The sequence below is a fragment of the Rattus norvegicus genome, chromosome X (assembly GCF_036323735.1).
Source record: "Rattus norvegicus strain BN/NHsdMcwi chromosome X, GRCr8, whole genome shotgun sequence".
Taxonomy (NCBI): Eukaryota; Metazoa; Chordata; class Mammalia; order Rodentia; family Muridae; genus Rattus; species Rattus norvegicus.
In genome coordinates, this window is record NC_086039.1 from 67,956,757 (window position 1) to 67,982,043 (window position 25,287).

At 40.8% G+C, this 25,287-nt stretch overlaps 1 protein-coding gene and 1 long non-coding RNA gene across 3 annotated transcripts in view; both read right to left on the reverse strand.

Moving 5' to 3' along the window:
* Ophn1 (oligophrenin 1) overlaps positions 1-25,287 on the reverse strand; it is a 378,262-nt gene that overhangs the window by 316,801 nt on the left and 36,174 nt on the right. The gene's annotated exons all lie outside the window — the stretch shown is intronic.
* LOC134484064 (uncharacterized) overlaps positions 1-25,287 on the reverse strand; it is a 59,123-nt gene continuing 33,836 nt past the window's right edge. Inside the window, exon 2 of the long non-coding RNA XR_010061397.1 lies at positions 1-25,287. This exon is cut by the window's right edge and continues 26,856 nt beyond it. This is a non-coding gene — a long non-coding RNA (uncharacterized LOC134484064).

A 25,287-nucleotide genomic window follows, 5' to 3' on the forward strand; every position in this document is an offset into this window, starting at 1 on the left:
TTTTTCCTAAGGTTTAATTTAAACACATCTGTGATAGCCAGCCTGGGTTGGCAACTTCACTGCATTTAGAATTATGCAGGACCCAGGCTGCTAGGCACTCCTGTGAGGGCTATTCTTAATCATATTATGTGAAGGAAGACCCTCCCTAAATCCGGGCACACCTTCCGGTGGCAGCCCACACAAAGGGGCATGAAAGAGGAGAGTTTTGCTTTGTCTGTTTGCCCTCACTCTCACTGGCAAGTCCGCCTCTCTTGTTGCTGCCAATTTCTTCAGGATTCCAAAGTCACTAAAGACTAGCAGCTCTCCAGGAATCCTCCCAGACGCCATTGCCAGAAGAGACATCTAGCCTCATGGACTAAACGACTCAGATTCTCACCCTTCCTGCCCTTGAAACAGCCATTGTTGGGTTTCTTGGATATCCTATAAACCAGTCTAAGAAATCGCATTTTAAAAATCCAATTAGTTCAGTTCCTTAAAGAACCGTGACTAACACAACATTTCTGGTTCTAAAAAGGTAAACTGAGTTACCCTTTCTGTTCAGCAATGGTTACCTTCTCGGGTATAATCATTTTCCATGTCCTGCCAAGTCTTTGAACCTTATCCTAAAATTACAGTTGTTTAAACCAAGCAAAAATGCATATGAAGTGCTGTTTGATTCTTTAATTTGAAAATTGTGCTAACAGTGCAATCCTATGAAAGTGTCAAGTACTGCTGCTGCCACCTTCGTTATAGTAGCTGCAGTCCTCCAGAGCTTACACTTCCTAGAGGTCCTACTGCTTTAGCAGCATAGCTAGAAGAAGAAATGACTGGGATTTAGTATTTTTAAGGAAGTACAAGAAACCTCACAATGGAAATATAATGGCTGACCCTGGGGCACGAGCCTCCTGGAACATTTTGCTACCCTGATAGCACTCATCATAACGGTATTCCTGTGGGTATTAAATGAGTTAGCATGGATTAAGTGATTACAGCAATGTCTGCAATTTCTATGAACATAAATACATTAAACACCCCAATGTGACAAACTGGTCAGTAACATTAGGTAAGTCAACTCAATGCCCTTAAAATAAGTGACCCGGGGACTATAAAAGATGGGAAAACATTGCAGGGTAGAAAATTAGTCTGCTTTACTGGAATTACAAGTATACACTGGCAATCCTAGCACTTGAAATATTGAAACAGGACAATTATGAGTTCAAGACCACATTGATCTATCTATACATTAAGACCCTGTCAGAGAGACAGAGAGAGAACACCAATAGGCCACATGAATATAAGTGCAAAAATCACTAGCAAAATAAAAATATTAGTAGCTGGATCAAACAAAGTATGAAACAAATTACTTATCATAATCAAGTAGGCTATGTCAGGTATGTACAGTTGGTTTACCAATTAAAACAATCAATGCAAACCCTCCTGTAAATAAGCTGAAGAATAAGGCATATGATTCTATCAAGAGAATCAATCGGACTAGAAAGAATACATATGGAGAACTCCCTCAACTTAATAAAGAACAATATAAAACCCACAGCTAAATGATGAAACCTAGTCAGTTTCCCACGTTCACTGGAAAACAGACAAGTATCTCCCCATCTCCCATATAGAACATTTACTTTTCTATAACTGGAGCCTAAAGAAGGTACAGAGAGACAAAAGGAGTCTAAAATTATGGATGGCCTTGTAGGGTGACTTAAGATCTCCAGCTGTTTTCTTTCCTAGCCTGGCAAATAAAATGCTATGTCTGCTGACGAGTTTTCAATGAGGAAAAACAAACTACCCAAATATCCAGCATCCTTCTAAGATGCCTTGCCCTAAAGTGGCAGGTAGGATACCAGATGCAAAAGGGCTTAGCAACCCAAGAGACAGAACTCCCATATCAAAGCCTCAGATGCCCCCTCTTCCCCTCCCTACATACCATTTCCTCTTCCTTTCTCTCTCTGAAATGAAGTCTTCAGGCCAAGCTGGCCTCCAACTTGACCATCACCTTCATCATTGATAGGATAGAGCATTGGGTGAATCTTAAAGTCACAGAGAGTACAGTGAGCTTTCTACTTGATAGTGGGACCACTTACTGTATTCTTACCTCACATTCTGGACAATTGGCCTTCAGCCCTTCTCAGATACCTGTGACCAATTATTTCACTCTACCTTTATGCTGGCTATGGAATGGTTTATTTAAGTATACTTTATTAGGAATCACTGGATGTTCTCTCCCTTTATTGGACAAAAACCTATTGACAAAACTAAGAACCAAAATTAGCTTCGAACTTCCAAACATATCACATATGAATGGCCATAACCATCTGTGCTTGGGACAGTAATTCAGCCTTTACAGGCCTGTCTACTAACTCCCACGTATGGACATACACATGTTAAATAAGGTGATAAGTACCTCAACGATAATCTCGCATGCTTTTCCTAATCACAATATTTTCTCTATCCTGAAGCCCCAGTCTACTTCAATCCTTAATCTGTAAAATCTTTTCCTATGGTCTTTTCAATTCATACAGCCACCCGCCCCCCAAGAAAGATGGACTGTGTTCATCAGACCCAAAATCTGTTACCCTTCATGAGGAAACTCCTCTTACTCGGAAGGCAATGCTGCCAGCAGCCCCCCTTAGAGCTTGTGTAGACCCTCATTCAGCTCGCAGCTCTTCTGAGAGACTTTATGGATGTCCTTTTCCATATTCATATCTGATCCAAGACGAGCAAACACAATCGCTAGGACAATTTGCCCCTATACTCAATGAATCTGAGAAGGTTATCAGAGATTATGGGTTACAAAGAGCCTAATCCATTAGGAAAAGGAGATAGACTTTTTTAACACTGTATGTAAGTACACTATTGTTGTCTTCAGACACACCAGAAGAGGGCATCAGATCTCATTACAGATGGTTGTGAGCCACCGTGTGGTTGCTGGGAATTGAACTCAGGACCTCTGGAAGAGCAGTCGGTGCTCTTAACCTCTGGGCCATCTCTCCAGCCCTAGACCTGTTTTCTAACAGACACTAATTAAAAGATGCCTCCTCCATGACCCTCCCCAATTAATTACTAATTTTAAAAATGTCCTACAGCCAGATCTTATGGGGACATTTTCTCAGTTGAGGTTCCCTCCTCTCAAATGCTCTAGTTTGTGTCAAGTTCACATAAAACTAGGCAAAACAACTGTCTGTAACTTCAGTTCCAGGAGCTCTGACACTCTCTTCCGGCCTCCACAGGTACCAGGTATGTACACGGTGTACATACATACATACAAGCAAACCACTCATACAAATAAAAATAAATATTTTTTAAAGTATGTGAGCATTAAATTACAAGAACATAAAGGTTCCTTCTGAGCCCAAGTTTCTTTGGCTTTAGAGACTGATGCACAAGCAGCTGATAGTCTACTGTATGGAGGCATGGAGGCCTCCATAATTAATGAAAATGGCTTGGATCTAGTAGCAGAAGACATTCCTGATATATTTAAGAGCAGGCATTCAACTTCTATCAGAAAAAGAAAGCCAATTATAAATTATCTTTTATTAATCTCTAACATCCACTCACAAAACAACTGTCGCAGGACTCCCTGACATGTTAATAGTCGCTTTGGCCACTGAGTGCTTTTGTGCTCCATGACTTTAGTTAAATAGCAAATTTCTTCAATGAGATGTTTCCAGACTGTAATATCTCTATGGTTTTAAACTACCTTTGTAATAGTTTATAATAGCTGTGTCTTAGACACAGCAATAATACTTTCCCTTCCATAGTTTACCAAAAATCTCTGTCATCTTTTATTATGGAATATTTGATTTTAAAAATGACAACGGGCACTGATTCCATTCAACTTTTCTAATATCTATTACCGTATCAAATCTAAACTGTCTTTGGAAAAGTTGATCTGGGGACCCAGAGTGGTGATTCAACTGTCGGAGGACATACTGCTTTCAGAAGACCAGAGGTTTCCAGCACACACATGGCAGCTCACGACTGTGTGAAAATAGTTTCCAAGGGATCTGACTCCCTTCTCTGGCTTCCTCAGGCACCAGGCACACATGTGTCACTCTTTTTTTTTTTTAAGTGAGGCCTTGATTTTTTTATTGGTTATTTTTTTATTTACATTTCAAATGTTGTCCCCCTTCCTGGTCTCCCCTCTGCAAACCCTCCATCCCATCCTCCTCCCCTTTGCCTCTAAGAGGGTGCTCCCCCACTCATCCACACACTCCTGCCTCACCGCTCTAACATCCCCTTTACTGGGACATAGAGCATCCACAGGACCAAGGGCCTCCCCTCCCACCTATGCCAGATAAGGCAAATCTCTGCCACATATGTAGCTGGAGCCACGGACCCATCCATGTGTACTCTTTAGCACATGTGTCACTCTCATATACATGGCACGCAGCCAAAGCACTCCTGAACATGAAATAAAAATAAATTAATATTTTTAAAAGAAAGAGTTGAAGATTTACTTGTTTTATTTGGGGGTGTGGGGGTTCTCGATGTGCAGTCCAGGCTGACCTTGAACTCACATTACCCCTTCTATTTCTGCCTCCTAATTGCTGGGATTACAGGCCCTGCATCACCATGCCCAGATAAGAGTTCATTTTGCTGTTTCCATCAAGATGAATTTTAGATTCTCTAACTACATGAAATTCAATTTTTACCTAAATCTGCCTTCATAAGCAGTAAGCTGAAAGAGCGTACCCCTAAACAGGGGACGTGTCTCTCGCTCCAATCGTGGGATGGGGTGCCCCCAGGAATCACGAGTAGCCATTCTTTTTTTTTTTTTTTTGGTTCTTTTTTTCGGAGCTGGGGACCGAACCCAGGGCCTTGCGCTTCCTAGGCAAGCGCTCTACCACTGAGCCAAATCCCCAACCCCAACGAGTAGCCATTCTTGATGTAACAGCAGGAGGTAGCTTTATTAACGAGATCCCGGGTCTTAGTGGGATCCCGGGTCAACACGTATCTCACACAGGAGACAGAGGAATCGGCCCCGAGCCTCTTCAGGCAGGGGTTTATATAGGAGAAGCCAGGGGGTTTTGCGTGGTTATCAGCAAGGGAAATGGGTACAAGGTCTCATCTGCAAGCAGTACATGCGGGCTGGGGTGTTCTCAATATAGGAGAACATCTTATCTTTATCTGTAGAGCAGGGAGTCATCCGTCCGTCCGGATGGCCCCCGACTCAGAGGAGATGGTGGCTGTTAGTTTCTGGAACAATCTCTCTTATCTTTATCTGTAGAGCAGGGAGTCATCTGTCCGGATGGCCCCCGACTCAGAGGAGATGGTGGCTGCCAGTCCCTGGAACAATCCCTCGACCTTGCTTTTAGGCTTGGCCGGGCACATCTCAGGCCAGCTCTGTCCTGCCCCCTTATCTGCTGTTCTTTTGCAGTTTTTATGAAGTTTTTATTTTAACTCTTCAGCTCCAAATGGTCCGGCAAGCCCTATAGTCTCCCTTAGGTAGTCCGGACCTTGTTTATGACTAACTTTTTGAAATTTAACTCTTCAAAGCCCACAACCTAATTTAGTATGGAAACAACCTGTAACCTAAGTTTTATTTTTATAACAGGCAGTTGAGTTTTAGCCAACCACAACAGCTAAGCTTCAGTCAGTCACAGGTTGCAAACTGATCAGACCAGTCCACCTAAAGCCTCCCTCATGTCCTCAAGCAACCAGCTGTTTCTGTAATGTCACTTCTTTGTTTCTTTCTGTAAACATTGTCTGCCCACATTGCTGGGTGGAGCTCTCTGAACCTCTCCTAGTTAAGCAACGCCTGATTATGAATCATTCCTTGCTCAAATAAACTCCCAAATTAAGCTTACCTGAAGTTTCTCATGTAACAAAGGTTAAGTGGTAGAATAAGACCAGTTGAGAGATCAATTGACTTAAAAAGTCAAGAGAGAATCCCTAGGCTTCTGTTTCAGGGCGGGAGAATGGTTTTCTATATGCGGTTCCTTTTTTTAATGTTTTAAAAGATTTATTTATGAATGTGGGTACACTGTCGCTGTCTTCAGACACATCAAAAGAAGGCATCAGAACCCATTACAGTTGGTTGTGAGCCACCATGTGGTTGCTGGGAATTGAACTCAGGACCACTGGAAGAGCAGTCAGTGCTCTCAACCACTGAGCCATCTCCCCAGACCCCTGTATGCAGTTCCTTAAACAGAAATTCGTTAATATTAAAAAGTCACTTCTTCAGTCATATTAGCCCCATTTCAAGAGCTAAAGAATCACTCTGCTAATGGGAACACACAGAAACATTTCCACAATTACCAGAAGTTCTCTGGGTCTATACCATAGTAGGAATTCAGAAGAACTTTCTACTCCAGGCTTCTTGACTACCCAACATTGATTTACCTACCCTCTCTCTAGCCTCCACCTCAGAAATTTGTTGAGTATGATGATTAGTGAGATTATACATCCCATAATGGAGTTCAGCTGTCAGTACTTCTCCATGGGCAAGGATTTTACATTACAGAAAAATATTACAAAGAATAAATCAATGCACCCACTTCACTAACCACTGCCCTCAAATGACCATATTCTCTAATAGAGGAAAACAGTATTTAAACTAAATTATAATGTGCTCTTTCAAAGATAGGACTACTTCCGTGTGCTGAAGGGTCACCCACAAGGCCTTACAAGAGAGTGACATGTGAGCAGAGATTTAAAGGCTGTGTCCACATTTTCCAGATATGGGAATGAAGAAAACATTCCAGGCAGAGAGAAATGATAAAACTTAATTTGGAGAAGCACTAAAGAGTCTAGCATGTTGCAAAAGGGTGGATCAAATGAGCAGGGGCATGTGTGCTACAGTCTGAAGAACACGGCAGCAAGAAGCAAGCTTCTCAGGATGCATGCTGACATGAAGCTATTGCTGTCTTCATTTCTCACCAACAGCTTTCCAGTCAGCATCAGGAATGGCCCCCTGGAGAATTACAGCTGCCAGCTGCTACCTTTTCCCTCGGTTACAAACTCACCCCAAACACCAATATTGTTCTAATTTTATACACCATAATTATATGCAAGGTTTGAGCTGAGAAAGGAGAAAATTGGTGGACCTATTTCTGTACCATCCCCAAAACAAGTAAAAAAAAAAAGAGGCTGCCTAAGTGACTCGGCAGGCAGACTCTTAGACCTAAGCCCGGTGACCTGAGTTTGATTCCCAGAATCCATGTGGTCTAAGAGAGATCCAGCAAGTTCACTTTTGACATACACCACACAACATACACATAAACATAATAAAAATAAAGTAGAAAAAGTAATATTTGATGCAAGTCTCTCACATGCTATGTGCATATCACTATACTTAGATAATATTTCATACTGTAAAAAAATCTATGAAATAAAGTTATTTCCACTTACTATATTTCTACAGCTGTTCTGCACAGAGAATTAAAATGTAATAAAATTTTAAATATAAAAGGAGTATTTGGTGTAACTCTACCATGTATCTGTCACTCACTACATTTAGATAGGATAGTATTTAATATGCTAAAACAGCTTGATGGAATAAAAATTACTATTTTTTACTTCTAAAACTATTCTGATCAGAGAATTAAAATGACTTCCCAAGGTCTTATGGCAAGAAAGTGACAAACTGACTTTGAATCCTAGAGTGACCCAATTCATCCTACCAGATTTTAATAAGATTTTCTTCAAAAAGTAAAAATGAAAAGAGTCAAGGGACAGGGTATAGTTCACTGTTAGAACATTTACTTAGCATGTGCTAGGCCTTGGTTTGGTCCCCGGCACCAGCAAAATGTAAACAAAATAGCACAAGTACACACACACACACACACACACACACACACACACACACACACACACACAGGCTCAATATTTCTTTTCTTTCTACTGAGAGCACATTGCTAGCACGTATCTAAGACATGCGGCTCTGAGAACTTAGCAAGACAATATTTGCAAGGCAAACCACTCTACTGGAAAGACAACCAGGCCCCTGATATCACAAACATCAGGGACATTGATTCAAAATTCCATTATAGTATAGTTTCCTGTACATCTATAAGGAAGTCATTTGCCCACTCTGAGTGCTGGGTGCTCTGAAAGCAAAACAGAAAGCCTGAAACTAGATGATGAAACCACAGTATTTTTACATTTTAACATTTCTAAAATCATGACCCCTCACACTATCATGAACGTCACACTGCATAGCAGACCTTGGCATGTGGTATTTAGTAGTAGTCTATACAACTACGGCATAATGCATTACTGGATACTTAACTCATGGAATGGTCTGTTATAAATGGGGTAGAAAGATTGTTATTTCTTGCTATTGCCCTCAAAAACAGATGCTGTTTACATTAGAGAAAAAATAAATAAATAGCTACTCCAAGACTACAGAGCTAGTAACTAGTTGATGCACAATTCAACATTAGACAATCTAAACTTACAAAGGGGTCAAAGACGCTGGAGAGCTGACTCTGCTTAAGAGCATGGGCTGTACTGCAGGGAACCTGAAGGTCATGTCCTAGTGCCTGTATGGCAGCTCATAACCCTCTATAATTCCAGGTCCAAGGGATCCAACGCCCTCTCTCCGGCTCCTCAAATACCAGGCACACACACACGGTGCACAGACATTCATACAGGCAACATCAATACACACAAATGATAAATATTTTACAGTGTTTAAAAAGACAAATGATCTAAGTGACATGTGATACAAGAAGTAAAAGCAGAAGGAAGGAAGGAAGGAAGGGACCGGCAAGATTAAGTCTGGGGTTAATAGGCGAGGATGGTGGCAGAGGGGCAAGAATACAGCTAACTGACCAGCAGAAAGCACCAGAATGAAATCTGTAACTTTGCATGCTAACTTTTAAACTTACAAAATAAAAACATGGAAATTTCTGGTTTTAAACTGTAGTCAGGGTAACAGTAAGAAAAGGAGAGAGAAGACAGTTCCCACCCCCAACAGAAACATGAAAATAAAGCAGAAACAGTTTTAAAGGGACATGATCATCAGAGCTCTGGGATGTAGGCAAAGGTTCACAATGACCAACCAAAAACTGAAGGCAGAATGTATTTTTTTAAAGGCACCCTCAGTGTAGAAGGGTTTTGTGTCATTTTTACATCTTTGGCCTATGACCCTTGGCTTACTGAAAGTGGCATTTTCATGTTTTTAAAGTTGTTCTTTCTGTATCCTAGCATGCGCACTGGGCTCTAGTTCCACTTTTCAAACCAATTTGAGAGGCTACATGAAGGACTGAAGCCAGGCACTTGTGGCAATTTCACCTAATACTGACCTCAGGCTAGAAAATCTAGTTTTTGAAAACTAAACTAGCAGAGTGTGGTGGCATACCTTAGGATCCCAGTTTATTCATTAGGGATAGCAAACTTAAGCCCTTCTTGGGCAAAAATAGTAAGATATTGTCCCCAAAAATGAAAGAAACAAGGGAGGACTAGAGAGATGACTCAGTGATCAAACACATGCCTAGTCTGCATAAAACCAACCAGAGGTTAAATCGAACAGAGGTAAACAGAGCGTGAGCATAAGGGTTTAGACTAGAGTCATCTGCAAAGACTAGTAACAGTTTGTTGCTGTCGATGATGGCGGGTGGTAGCGGTCATGGTGGTATCATCTTTGTAATCTGCTGCCATTAATGGAAAGAGTATATGTCAAACTGTTACTTAACACCAACTAAGACAGGTGACCACACAGGATGAAGAATAAACTCTTTGCAAATATACTTGGTGAGAAAAATAATCACTACACCAGAGCACTATTTGAACTTTAGTAATCAAAAGAATGAATGGCTAACTCTAAAATGAAAGCAAATATGATTTCCAAAATTATCACACTATATTTATTCAAGTGTTCAGTTTCTAACAACAAAAATTACAAGTTACATTTTCTACCTGGTATTCCCAGTGGCCACACTTGACCTGGACTCAGGTCAATGTCTTGCTCAGGCATCACCAAAGAAGCTTCCTCCTGCAGTAGATGGGAACTAAGACAGAGACCCACAACTGGACAATGTACAGAGTGAGAAACCTTGGAACAGTCCTAATTGGGATGTCTTCTGAAACTCTTCAGGGCTCAAGAACTGTTCAGAAGAGCGAGCAGAAAGACTGTAAGAGCCAGAGGGATGAGAGGACACCAAGGAAACTGTCTTTTCAGACACAAAAGGACAGACACATATAAACTCAGACACTGTGGCCGCATGTACAGGTTCAAGCCAGACAGGGTCACAGTGCTGAGAGGGGACATAGATACCAGCCCCCATCCCTAACCAAAAGATGTCTGCAACTGATACCCACTCTCACAGGGTAGACAAACTGTCCTTAATAACAGGCCCCATGCCCAGCAGTAAATGACCAACACAAACCGGAGTCAAAGATAATTTTGAAGCTTTTTGTTTTATCTCATATTGCTTAGTTGAAGCTATTTTTTTTACCTTACTGATCTTTTTGCTTGTAAATTGTGGTTTCTAAGTCTGTGGTTTTACTGAGTGTATTAGTTGAGGTTCTTTAGAGGAACAGAACTTACTGTTCTTCCATAGAGTCCAAATCACTTCCCAGCACAACTGCCTGTAACTCCAGCTCTAGGGGTTCTCTCTTTACACTTGCACATCACCTACATGTGCAAGCAGACACCGATCATGCATATGCATACATGCATGTATATGAACACCCTTATGTCAGACATAGTTTGCAAAGCAGAAAGACAGAAGTAAATTATTTCCAAGGATTCTTCATTAACAGCCATTTCCCCATCAGAATCCATAGAGTCCAAAAGAGAGTGGAATTACATAAATTGCTAAGACTTAAAAAGTTAAACTCTCCCCCATGTATTCTATCCAGCAGTCATGTGAGTACAACTGTCTAATGCTGACACTCACAGGGTAATGGATTCAGTATTATATGTTCTGGGCCAACATATATATATATATATATATATATATATATATATATATATAGTAAATATATATGTGTTATATATATATATATATATTATATCTATAGTAAGTCTCTGTCAAACAAAAGGAACATAAAGGCCAGGTCTACTGGTATATATCTCTAAGACCAGCATTCAGGAGGAACAAGCATGTGAATCTTCTCTGCCATTTTGAGGCCAGCCTGGTCCACATAGCAATTTCCAGAGCTATACAGTGAGGTACCAGCTCTTGAAACAGGAATAACAGAACACAGAGGATATAATGAGGGGAATAGGAGGAGGGCTTTAACTGGAAAAAAGAGAGGAAGGACAATACAGAGGGAGAGAAAGGGAAGAAGGATAAGAAAACTAAGTACATTTGAAAAGCTAAAGGGAATCTTATTTTATAGTTTATCTAAAATTACATATAATTACACATAAATGAAATTATGCCAAATAGGGTGATAATGTTTTCATTAGAGCCATAGACCTTCTAACAAAAATGTCAGAACCAGGCATGAAAAACATCTTTTCAAGTTTTTAGTCAGAAACTCTCAAATTAATATGAGGTAGTGCCAATGCCCTTCCAGAATTTGAAGGTAGGTCTCTATTATGGAAGACACCATGCTCTTCAGACAAAGGACTCTGAGCAAACAGGATCTGACCTGAAAGCTTCCTCTAGGAGGGCTAGCTTTCATAGTGCCAGAAGGTGCTATGCAAGCTGTCAATAGAGAGAAGCAATTAACAGTCCTACCTAGTAGTAAAGTGTGTGAATCACAATGACCAGTATGGCAAGATAGCCCTAAAGGTGCAATAGTGGCCCTCATATGTTGGCAATTACCCCCAGCTGTCTACTTGACAATAAGGCTCACTCAACAGAGGGAAAAATCCTAACTGGTACTTCAAACCTAGCCAACTTAGCCGTGACTGGTGATGGCATAAATCTTAGAGGAAAGCCTAAACTACTGCCATTTTGCTAAACCAGAAAATACCTAGCTGCATTGTAAATACTAATCCTTATACACAGAGATACCTGTAGCTCTCACCCCTCAAAGAAACTCCTTTTTGTAACAGATAGAGAAAATTATAGAAAGCCACACAACTGGTCAAAATGCAGAGAGCAAGTGACTGTGCGGTGCCCTGAGCCAGCACATCTACACAAAAAGCTCAGGGAACATTATGGACGAGAAGGTAGAAAGATTCTGCAGGCCTGACAACCTAGATGTCAGCAATGAGATTGTGTCCTCTATATAAATCAGGGAGGTTTCACCCAGGAAAATTCAACAATATGACTGTCAAAACAAGACTTGAATGATGACGATATCAAGTTGACATGTAAACATGGGTGGGGGAAATCCCATGCGGCATCAACCATATATATGAACAGATATACTCAATCTATGGCATGGTCAGCCCTAAAGACATACACACTAAATGGGTTCAAAACTTTCATAAGAAGTTAAGACTCCAGAAGATCAAATAACCCTATTAAAAATGGGGAACAGAGCTAAACAAAGGACTCTCAACTAAGGAATATCAAATGGCCAAGAAGCACCTAAAGAAATGCTCAACATCCTTAGTCATCAGAGAAATGCAAATCAAAACAACCCTGAGATGTTCTGACACCAGTCAGAATGGCTAAGATCAAAAATACAGGAGACAACAGATGCTGGCAAGGATGTGGAGGAGGAGGAACAGTCCTCCATTGTTGGTGGGATTGCAAACTGGTACAACCATTCTGGAAATCAGTCTGGAGGATCCTCAGAAAATTGGACATTGAACTGCCTGAGAATCCAGCTATACCTCTCTTGGGCATATACCCAAAAGATGCCTCAACATATAAAAGAGACACGTGCTCCATTATGTTCATCGCAGCCTTATTTATAATAGCCAGAAGCTGGAAAGAACCCAGATGCCCTTCAACAGAGGAATGGATACAGAGAATGTGGTACATCTACACAATGGAATATTACTCAGCTATCAAAAACAATGACTTTATGATATTCATAGGCAAATGATGGAACTAGAAAATATCATCCTGAGTGATATAACAAAGTCACAAAAGAACACACACGGTATGCACTCACTGATAAGTGGGCATGAGCCCAAAAGCTCGGAATACCCAAGACACAATCTATAGACCACATGAAGATCAAGAAGAAGGACGACCAAAGTGTGGATGCTTCAGTCCTTCTTAGAAGGGGGAACAAAATACTCATGAGGGGAAATACAGGGACAAAGAATAGAGCAGAGACTGAAGGAAAGGCCATTCAGAAAATGCCCCACCTGGTGATCCATCTAACATACAGCCACCAAACCCAGACACTATTGCAGATGCCAAGAAGTGCATGCTGACAGGAGCCTGATATGAATGTCTCCTGAGAGGCTCTGCCAGAGCCTGAAAAATACAGATGAGGATGCTTGCAGCCAACCATTGGACTGAGTACAGGGTCCCCAATGAAGGAGTTAAAAGGATGAAAGGAGTTGCAGGGGGTTGCAACCTCATAGGAAAAAACTACATCAACCGACCAGATGTCCCAGAGCTTCCAGGGACAAAACCACCATCACAAGAGTACACATAGAGGGTTGGGGATTTAGCTCAGTGGTAGAGCGCTTGCCTAGGAAGCGCAAGGCCCTGGGTTCGGTCCCCAGCTCCGAAAAAAAGAACCAAAAAAAAAAAAAACTTGTTTTTAAACATGATAATTTGTAAGAGAGATGTTTTGTGAAGACAAAAACAACATAGAACTTTTGGCTGGGGATTTAGCTCAGTGGTAGAGCGCTTACCTAGGAAGCGCAAGGCCCTGGGTTCGATCCCCAGCTCCGAAAAAAAAAAAAAAGAACCAAAAAAAAGAGTACACATAGAGTGACCCATGGCTCCAGCAGCATCTGTAACAGAGGATGGCCTTGTTGGGCATCAATCAGAGGGGAGGCCCTTGGTCCTGTGAAGACTTGATACCCCAGTGTAGGGGAATGCCATGATGGGGAGGCCAGAGGGAGTGGGTGGGTAGGTAGGGGAGCACCCTTACAGAAGGGATGGGGGATGGGATAGTGGGTTTCCAGAGGGGAAACCAGGGAAAGGAAACCATTCAAAATATAAATAAAGAAAATATCTAATAAAAAAAGAAAAAATAAACAGGAAAAAAAAGCTGTATTTGTACATTCCTGTGTGTGTGCGCGCGCGCGTGCATGCATGAATTTGAGGGGAAACATTGGGGCATGGTGTGGGAGAACTTGGAACAGAGGGAGAGGAAAAAATGATGTGAATAGAGTAGGCATAATGTGAAAAAATTTAACTTTAATAAAAAATGAAATTTAGCACAGTAAAAATGTAAGAAGAGAGGAGAAAAAGAGGGGAGGGGAAAAGGAGAAAAGAGAAAGTGCAAAGAGCACTTGCCTAGCATGCATAAAGACGTAAACTTCAACCTCTTTTTATGTAGGCATAATTTTTTTGCAACCTACTTTAATAAGGGTTCAACCTCTCCTCTAGCCCACCATCCAGCCGAGGTAGTGGAGGAGAAAAAGTTATTAGGATATGAGGGAAGCGGACCTGTTCAGCAATAGTTCTTTGGGGGATGAGCTTGATCTTTTTGGGCAGCAGTTCAGTCCTGTAGCAAACACCAAATACGATTCAGCAGCAGCAGAACAGTCCTCTGGGAAGGCAGACACCTGGCATGAACTGGCAGTTACAGTCCAGTCCTTTCAGCAAGCAGACACCAGGCAGCTATACTGTAGTTCAATCCTGAAGAAACCACCAGGCTCACCAACCAGCCTAAGGCTGGGCTGCAGAAGCAGCAAGCTGCCACAGAACATCACAAGTACTTCTTTGGTGAGTTTCTCTCGATGGCAGTGTTTCCACAAGTTGAGCTCAACAACATTATATAAGGCAAATACATGTGTGTCATTAGAGAAGAATAGGGAGATGGAACAAACCTAGAGCTCAGAGTTTGTCTCCACTGTCTGTGGGGTCATATTTATTTATACTCCGTCATCAAGCATCCTTTCACATGTCTACTACTTCCAAACATCCCTTCACCTGTGTCTGCTTCAGGAAAACATTCTTTCACGTATTTGCTTTAGCAAGACAACCTTTCACCTGGGTGCCCCAGCAAAACATCATTTGGCATAACTGACTTTTCAAAGAACTAGAAGTTTCCACTTGACCAAGTATTTTTGAAAAAGGAAAGGCAGAGCATAGTAGTGCACACCTTTAATCCCAACATTCAGGAGGCAGACCCAGGATTTATGTGTCTTTAACATAGATTTGGTATACACAGAGTTTTAGGGAAGACAGGACTATAAAAAGGGTGCAGGGGAAGGAAGGGGAAGAGACAAAAGAAAAACATGGAATGGCCTTTTACATACATATTACAACATGGACAGCTGTAGAAAATATTACTTTAACTTTATTAGCTATCTAGGATTAACAGTCACACAAACAGGTTTATAGATTTGAGGTTACCAGAATCTGCAAGGAAAGGGGATGGGGAATTATTTAATAATTTATAGTTTCCCTTGGGGATAATGAAAACATTTCAGAAACAGTAGTGATGATTTTATAGTCTAGATGCAAATAATGTTGTGAGTGGCATCCTTACACATTGAGAAAATCCCAAATTCACATCATATACATTTAACCCCACAATTTCAGATATACTCAGTCTCTTTACAGTCAGTCCTATCAACCACGATGTACGGCATCACAGCACCGTCAAGCTCTACCTGATAGCTTATATATAGCATGGGTAATAAATAATTCCTGTCCTAATGCTCTCATTCTTGTTCTCAGATCAAATAACGAAAGATGACAGACCTTTCTAATATGCAACATGTTGAAGTCACGTGTCATTATTTTCTTGGACGTTCACATATAAACACCACATTGTTTTATTTCCTCAGTCCTACCCAGTAAAATGCTTTGGTTTTGTTGTGCCTCTTAGCTGAAGGATCTTTTTACTTACAGGAACAGTTTCTGGTAATGTCAGTCCATATGGGTAAAAACATTTCACTTGTTAAACAAAGAGTTTTGCTTAAACAGCTTATGGCTTCCAGTTAACAGCGAGTCCTTACACTGTATTATGAACACGTGGACACAAAAGATTTATTCAGGTAAGCTGGCAAAACACTGGACAAAGAGAAAAGGAAAACAACATTGCGGCTGCCAGTTCTTGCTCTGAGGAAGCAAGAAGAGTTTCCAGGGAGCCTACTTCGCACAAAGTGCCAGAAAGCATGGTGAGGATCAAAACAGTGGCTGTGGCATCCAGCCTTTGAAATGGCTCCCAGACAAGACCTACCACAGACACACTCAGCTTCCGGACAGGGCTCTTCAGCCTTTTCACCCTGCTCAGAAGGAAGTATTAGAAAGCTTCCCAACAGGGGTGTCCTGCACATTGCCAGGCTGCTGTCAGGAAGGCACATACAGCAAAAACACATCTTAGCCTGACTCCCTTAGGAGAACAAAAGGTAGGCGCTTCAAACACTAATCATAGCTATGAAAGGGATTTTGAAGGAAAATTGCCCAGCCAATCACTTTACACACAGTAGCAGTCAATAAAAGGGGGCTTGACACCCAGTTTCTCCTCAGTCACAGTCCTGAACTATGTTGCTTTTATTCCTTTGTTCAATGACATCTGACTTCCTTTTCCATTTTGCTTTGGACAACACATTCTTGCCTTGGATTGACTTCTCTGTGGGCTCAGTTACACTAACTAGAAACTGCTATCTCTTCCTGCTGATAAGTGGACTCCAACTGCCAGGCTCCGACCTCAGCACTGGCCTATATGTCCCAAAGACTTTGGAAGGGGTGAAAAAGGACAACATAGTATATCTTACCAAGCTTTACAAATTACAAAGTCAAACCTCAAACTTTGAACTGTAAAACACAATGACTACTAAGAGCTAAGTGGGGAATTCTCACCCCAACCTAAAGAGGCAGATCCTGCCATCATTTCATTTTGGTGTTTATTGAGACAAGGTTTCCAACTATAGCTCAAACTGGCCTCAAACTCTTGGCCTTCTTTTGACTTAGGATTTTGAGGAGCTGAGACCACAGATATACTGCTCAGTCCGGCTTATCCCCATCACAGAGAGGATAAAAGTGAGGTCAATGAAGGTTTAAGTGACTAAAAAAAATCCTCCCATTTAAATCTCAGTGTTGGCAAATTAGTCAACTCAACATAAATAGCAATTTTAAATGAAAAATCTAAATCTATAAAATTCTAGACGAAAGTTGGCGCTTCCTTGGCATGCATGTGTGAGGTCCTGGAACTGAACATGAGCATAGGAACTTAGAGATAGCATCTGTCGCTGTGACCTACAGCTGGGTGAAGTATCCTTAGACACAGCTTCAGAAACACAATCCAATAATGGGAAGAAAAACAAACTGCGTTCATCAAAGCTGCAAATCTGGAGCAAAAGAGATGGTTCCATTACCCAATTCATTCTACGAAGCCACAATTATGCTTATACCTAAACCACACAAAGACCCAACAAAGAAAGAAAACACTTCAGACCAATTTCCCTTATGAACATCCATGCAAAAATACTCAATAAAATTCTTGCAAACCGAATCCAAGAACACATCAAGATGATCATTCACCATGATCAAGTAAGTAGGCTGCATCCCAGGGACACAGGGATGGTTCACTATACAGAAATCCATCAATGTAATCCACTAAATAAACAAACTCAAAGAAAAAAAACACATGGTCATATCATTAGATGCTGAGAAAGCATTTGACAAAATTCAACACCCCTTCCTGTTAAAAGTCTTGGAAAGATCAGGAATTCAAGGCCCTAACTAAACATAATAAAAGCAACATACAGCAAACCAGTAGCCAACATCAAACTTAAGGGAGAGAACCTTCAAACAATTCTACTAAAATCAGAAAATAGACAAGGCTGCCCATTCTCTCCCTACTTATTCAATATAGTACTCAAAATCCTAGCCAGAGCAATCAGAAATCTAAAGGAGGTCAAAGGGATACAAATTGGAAAGGAAGAAGTCAAAATATCACTATTTGCAGATGATATGATAGTATACTTAAGTGACCCCAAAAGTTCCACCTGAGAACTACTAAGCCTGATAAACAACTTCAACAAAGTGTCTGGGAATAAAATTAACTCAAACAAAGCAGTAGCCTTCCTCTACTCAAAGGATAAACAGGCTGAGAAAGAAATTAGGGAAATGACACCCTTCACAAGAGTCACAAATAACGTAAAATACCTTGGTGTGACTTCAACGAAGCAAGTGAAAGATCTGTATGATAAGAACTTCAAGTCTCTGAAGAAAGAAATCAAAGAAGACCTCAGAAGATGGAAAGATCGCCCATGCTCAAGGATTGGCAGGATTAATATAGTAAAAATGGTCATTTTGCCAAAAGCAATCTACAAATTCAATGCAATCCCATCAAAATTCCAACTCAATTTTTCATACAGTTGGAAAGAGCAATTTGCTAATTCATTTGGAATAACAACAACAACAAAAAAAAAACCCACGAAAGTGAAAACTATTCTCAAAAATAAAAGAACTGCTGGGGGAATCACCATCCCTGAACTCAAGCAGTATTACAGAGCAATAGTCATAAAAACTGTATGGTATTGGTACAGAGACAGGCAGATAGACTAGTGGAATAGAATTGAAGACCCAGAAATGAACCCACATACCTATGTTCACTTGATCTTTGACAAAGGAACTAAAACCATTCAGTGGAATAAAGACAGCATTTTCAACAAATAGTGGTGGTTAAACTGGCAGTCAGCATGTAGAAGAATGCAAATCGATTGATTCTTATCACCTTGTATAATGCTCAAGTCCAAGTGGATCTAGGACCTCCACATAAAAACAGATACAGTGAAACTAACAGAAAAGAAATTGGGGAAGAGCCTCAAACACATAGGTACAGGGGAAATTTTCCTGACCAGAACACCAATGGCTTATGCTCTAAGATCAAGAATGGACAAATGGAACCTCATAAAATTGCAAAGTTTCTGTAAGGCAAAGGACATTGTCATTAGGACAAAATGGCAACCAAAAGATTGGTGAAAGATCTTTACCATTTCTATATCCGATAGAAGACTAATATCCAATATATACAAAGAACTCAAGAAGTTAGACTCCAGAGAATCAAATAACCTTATTAAAAAATGAGGGACAGAGCTGAACAAAGAATTCTCAACTGACGAATGCCAAATGGCTGAGAAGCACCTAAAGAAATGTTCAACATCCTTAGTCATCAGGGAAATGCAAATCAAAACAACCCTGAGATGCTACCTCACACCAGTCAGAATGGCTAAGATCAAAAACACAGGAGACAACAGATGCTGGTGAAGATGTGGAGAAGGAGGAACACTCCTCCATTGTTGGTGGGATTGCAAGCTGGTACAACCATTCTGGAAATCAGTCTGGAGGTTCCTCAGAAAATTGGACATTCCACTACCTGAGGACCCAGCTATACCTCTCCTGGGCATATACCCAAAAGATGCTCCAATATATAACAAGGACACATGCTCCACTATGTTCATAGCAGCCTTATTTATTATAGCCAGAAGATGGAAAGAACCCAGATGTCCCTCAACAGAGGAATGGATACAGAAAATATGGTACATCTACACAATGGAATATTACTCAGCTATCAAAACCAATGACTTTATGAAATTCATAGGCAAATGGTTGGAACTGGAAAATATCATCCTGAGTGAGGTAACCCAGTCATAAAAGAACACACATGGTATGCACTCATTGATAAGTGGACATCAGTCCAAAAGCTTGGAATACCCAAGATACAATCCACAGACTACATGAAGCTCAAGAAGTTGGAAGACCAAAGAATGAATGTTACATTTCTTCTTAGAAGGAAGAACAAAATATTCACAGAAGGAAATTCGGAGATAAAATGTGTAGCAGAGACTGATGGAAAGGCCATCCAGAGACTGCAACACATGGAGATCCATCCCATATACAGTCACCAAACCCAGACACTATTGTGGATATCAAAAAGTACATGCTAACAGGAGCCTGATATAACTGTCTCCTGAGAGGCTCTGCCAGAGACTGAGAATTACAGAGTCAGATGCTCTCAACCAACCATTGGACTGAAAACGGGGTTCCCAATGGAGGAGTTAGAAAAAGGACTGAAGGAGCTGAAGGGATTTGCAACCCCATAGGAAGAACAGCAATATCAACCAACCAGATCCCCCACCCCCACCCCAAGCTCCCAGGGACTAAACCACCAACCAAAGAGTACACATGGAGGGACCCATGGCCAGCACTTATTTAGCAGAGGATGGCCTTCATGGCCAGCACTTATTTAGCAGATGATGGCCTTATCGGGCATCAAAGAGAGGAGAGGCCTTTGGCCCTGTGAAGGCTCAATACAGCAGTGTAGGGGAATGCCAGGGCAGGGAGATGGGACAGAGTGGGTGGATGGGAGGGAGTAGGTGGGTTGGTGGGGAACACTCTCATAGAGGCAGGGAGAGGGGGGGAGGGTTAGGAGGATTCCAGAGGGGAAATCGGGAAAGGTGATAACATTTGAAATGTAAGTAAAGAAAATATCCAATAAGAGGGAGAGAGACAGAGACAGAGACAGAGAGACAGAGACAGAGAGAGGGTTCCAAAGTTAAGAGCATGGCCTGCTCTTACTTTGCACCCAGGTTTGGTTCCTAGCCCAACATGGTGGCTTACAATGGTCTGTAACTCCGTTTCCAAGAGCTCTGACTTCCTTTTCTGACCTCCATGGGCACCATACATGATGTATATACATATATGCAGGCAAAGCACTGATAACAAATAAAGTAAAACAAAAAAATTGCAAGTGTTTTTTCTCTGTGAAATATCCCATTGAAAGAATTTTTTTTTGAAAGATAAGCTGTTATGAAATACTGCCAAGTCATATGTTTGACTCATATGTATTCGGGATACATAAAGCATTCACTAAACTCTAAAGTAATAAAACAACTCAACTATAGAATGGGCAAAATACTTTATCAAATATACAGATAGAAACTACCCCAATGCATCAAACTAAGGCTTAGCTACTACTCCACTCACTAAACACTAACTAGCATGACTGAAATAGCGTACAGTGCCAATGTGCAGAGACACAGAAAAATTTTAACTCTTATGCACCACTAAGAGGAACATATGACTATTACACTTTGGACAAAAGTTTGGTAGTTTCTAGTTAAATTAAACACATGTGTATTAGCTGAGACTCCAGTCGCAAGATGACAGCTGCATTTGTAATTACAAAAAAAGCCAAACCTTTAATTAATCTAAATATCCTTCAACTGGGGTACGGGTAAACAAACGGGCACAAACACTCGAGGGACTATTATTAAGCAATAAAAAGGAATGAACTCTTGACATATTTACATGGGTCATAAGGGAATTATGCTGAGTGGGAAAAATTATCTCAAAAGGTCACATATTGCATGATTGCATTTATAGAACATTTTAGAGAAGCCAAAATTAGAGAGATTGAGAACAGCTGAGCGATTGCCAAGAGCAAAAGTCTGCAAACGTCTGCAAAAAATATTGAATAAAAGCACCAGGATCCAAACATCCAGCGTTGATGGGAGGTGCTGTTTTGTTTTGCTTTTCTAATCTGGAGTAAGCACACTGTGAGTTATTAGGAGCTGTGAAACAAACTCTTAGAAGACATACTAATAGGATGCATGACTAAAATATCAAGCTAAGTCATCAGGAAAATATTTTAAACCAAGACAGAAAAGATTCTTGAAGGCAGTAGACACCCACTTTTATTCTTCCTCTTGGCGGGGAGAGGGAGAGAGCTAAGGGGAAGGAAGAATAAGAAACAGCAATGGGGGAAAGAAAGACAATATATAGCATGCATATGTCTATATGTGTAAGTCAGGAAAAGCATAAGCGGGGGAGGGGAGGAATTCCGAGGGAGGGATGATGGGAGGATGAAGGAAACCATGTGAACAATGCAACAATGTGTGTAAGAAAATGTCAGTGAACCCATTTCTCTTTACCCTAACTAAAAATTAAGGAATATCTACAAGCAAGTTAGAATAGAATGAAGAAATAAAAAAGTAAGAAAGAAAATGAAAAGAAAAAAGAAAAATGTAAGTCTTTCCACAAAGGTAAATTATACATAATATTTTCCCATAGTTTATAGACTCCACAAAGTTCACTTTTATTTTTGGGATAAGCAAGATATTGCAGCATTTGCACCACCCTGGAGGGGGGTAAGCGTCATCTTGCTAACCCTGGGGCTTGTGTTAAAAATGATATTACGTGGGACTAGGGGTGAAGGGAGAGAAAAGCTGATTACCTCTCATTTCAAACCCAGCACACCATGCCTAGGTCTGCTCAAAACACGTGCTGGCACAATCAAAAAGGAATTCAACAGGCAGTGCTGGAAGAGAATCCTCTAAGGGAAACTCAACGTGAAAAACAAGACAAATAACGGAAAAAAAAAAAAACAAGCTGTCCTAAAGAAAGCAAATCCCCAGGGATCCTGAGAAAGAGGGGAGGGGAGGGGAGAGGGAGGGAGGGAAGGAGAGTGAGAGAGAGAGAGAGAGAGAGAGAGAGAGAGAGAGAGAGAGAGAGAGAGAGAGAGAGAATGCTCCAACTCGTTCTCTCAAGCTTTTTCTCATCCGTGAGAGAGCTAATCACATTTGCTGATCTCAGGCAGAGGCCCAGTGGCACAAAGTTCCCTGTTTACTCCTTTCCCTCAGCCTTGCAGGGCCTAGGTTCAGAATGATTTCCCTAGGGACAAATCTGCCAGGCACCACCCACACGGACCAACCCTAACTGAGGCAAAATGTCTATGGCAATCTGCAACTATTGGGAAGAGTAACAATGAAAAATTTTAAAAGGAGGTGATTTACTTTACTCCTAGTGAACATTCTCTGGGGCAGTTAGAAAAAAAATGGGTTGTGAAGATTTCATTGCATTTCAGCTTACTGTAACACCACCCTCTACATCAGTGCTTCTCAACCTTCCTAGTGCTGTGACCCGTTAATACAGTTCCTCATGTTGTGGTGACCCCCAACCATAACATTATTCCATTGCTACTTCATAACTGTAATTTTGCTACTATTATGAATCATAATGTAAACATCTGATATTCAGGATATCTGACATGGGATCTCTGTGAAAGGGTCATTTGAAACCCAAAGAGGTTGAGACCCACAGGTTGAGAATGAGATCTTAGCTCCATAAGTAATTTCAAACCTATCACCATCCCTTTTTATATAGTCTTTCTAAATAATGGATTCCTATAGTACCAGTAATCTGGCAATTAAGGCCGAAGATTTACTGTAAGCTAAAGTACTGTATCAGTTGTCTAGTGAGTTAGGCTAAGTTCAGACATTGTTTGAAAACAAAAGTATCAAATAAAATTTAAGGCAGCCTAAAAATTGAACCATTTTCCCCACACTGTCAGTATATGTAGTAAATTTCCTGAATTAATAAAATTAAGAGTATATTATTCAGGTTGTAAGGGTGGAGAATAGGTACAAAGGGACAGGGTGATGAGTGGTATTGGGGTACATGATTTAAAATTCACAAAGAACCAATAAAAAGGTTTTCTTTAACCACATAGTCTATTCAACAGCATAGAGAAGCTTATCTAAAATAGATCATGTGCTGGGATATAAAACAAACTTAACAAATGCAGAAGAACTGAAATAATCCCATGTATCCTATCCTACCACGACTTAATGAAATTTAAAGTCAACAAAAAAGGAAGTATATTATACTTTACTTAAATTCCGCATTCTACCATTTGGCCATTTTTATGCCTAGCCAACTCCTTCCCATTAGTAAAGATCACAGAAATCTTGACTACTGCATTGGACTTCAACATTTCAATGGGCCCCTCAAAATATATTTCAATAACTGGCACTAAAGTTAAACTCAAGCTGTGTAATTCTGAGTGGGCCCCTCTAAGTCTGCAATTTTTATTCTGAAATTTGAGAGGTTCAAACGAGATCAGAATTTCTCAAACTCAATGCATTACTGCTCCTTGCCCATGTGTAGACAACTCCTGGTGCTGATTACAGTGTAGATAAAAACATCTAGGAACACAGGATAAATAGCAATGTTCAGAACAATCACAAGGAGGACATATCTCCCTCTGTCTAATGCCAAGATCATATTACTTTTGCTCTCTCTGGAGAAAAAAACTGAATGAAATCATTAAGATCTCATTAAGCCCTACAAATTTTTATCTTAGGCTAATAAACAAAAGCACCGTTATGCTTTGTCTTATTAAATCTAAACATGAGCGCTAGAGGTGTGGCTCAGTGGTAGAGGATATACAAAGTCCTACATTTAAAAAGAAATAAGCAGCATTAGAGCCAGGCACTGTGGGACATACTTGTAGTCCCAGCACTTAGGAAGTGGAACAGACAGGAGAAATGCATTCAAAAATAGCTCCAACCAAAGGGGAAGACCTTGGCGGAGGGGAAGAAAGAGAGATAATTTGCATTGCAAATGAAGAGAAGATAATAAAGGAAAAAGAAAGGAATTATGTACTTCTTCCCTAAAAATTTCTGATTGAGAAAATCACTTAGCAAGGTATGGTGGCACACCGCTTTCGTCTCAGCATTGCCGAGGCAGAGAGGTGGATCTCTGAGTTCGAGGCCAGCCTGGTCTACAGAGCAAGTTCCAGAACAGCCAAGGATACACAGAGAAACCCTGTCTCAAAAAAAAAAAAAAGAAAGGAAGGGAGGGAGGGAGGGAGGGAGGGAGGGAGGGAGGGAGGGAGGGAAAGAAGCAAGAAAGGAAAGAGAAAATCTCTTCTAGAACTCTGCACATTGCGACTAAGACCTTGATCTTAATCTGCCATGGAACCTTACTACTTAAGAATCTCTCTCTCTCTCTCTCTCTCTCTCTCTCTCTCTCTCTCTCTCTCTCTCTCTCTTCCCCACCCTCCCCACACACACACTCAGAGAGGGAGAATTTTTACAACTGCAACCAGATGTTCCTTAATAACTATTCATTTAAAAATCTGCAAACAGTAAATTCCACTAGACTCTGTTGCTCACATTTGAAATCCAAGGAAAACTGAGTCGGGAAGCATAAGAAAAGGTTGGGAAAGTGTAATACTGTCCCCTCTGCAGATACCAATAAAAGAACATGTGTAGATGTTCATCGGCTTCATCCCAGGAGTCAAGAGGGTGGAGTGGAGAAAGGCTTGCTTATTAAATTCATTTACTATTTTTAATGCCTGCCTGTAATTCTCTGTAAAAATCCCAGGATGAACTCTGTTGTAAGATTAGAAACAATGAGGTCTCTGTTTCTGCTACTTGTCAACCTGAAGGTAAATCAGTTAAAATATAGACCCTACTTCCAAGGAGTTAACTACAAAATGCAGTGTCTATGACAATGTCCAGCATCTGCATCGAGGCTTAAAGGGGATGGCGCTATGGAAAATCGGGTTTAGTGA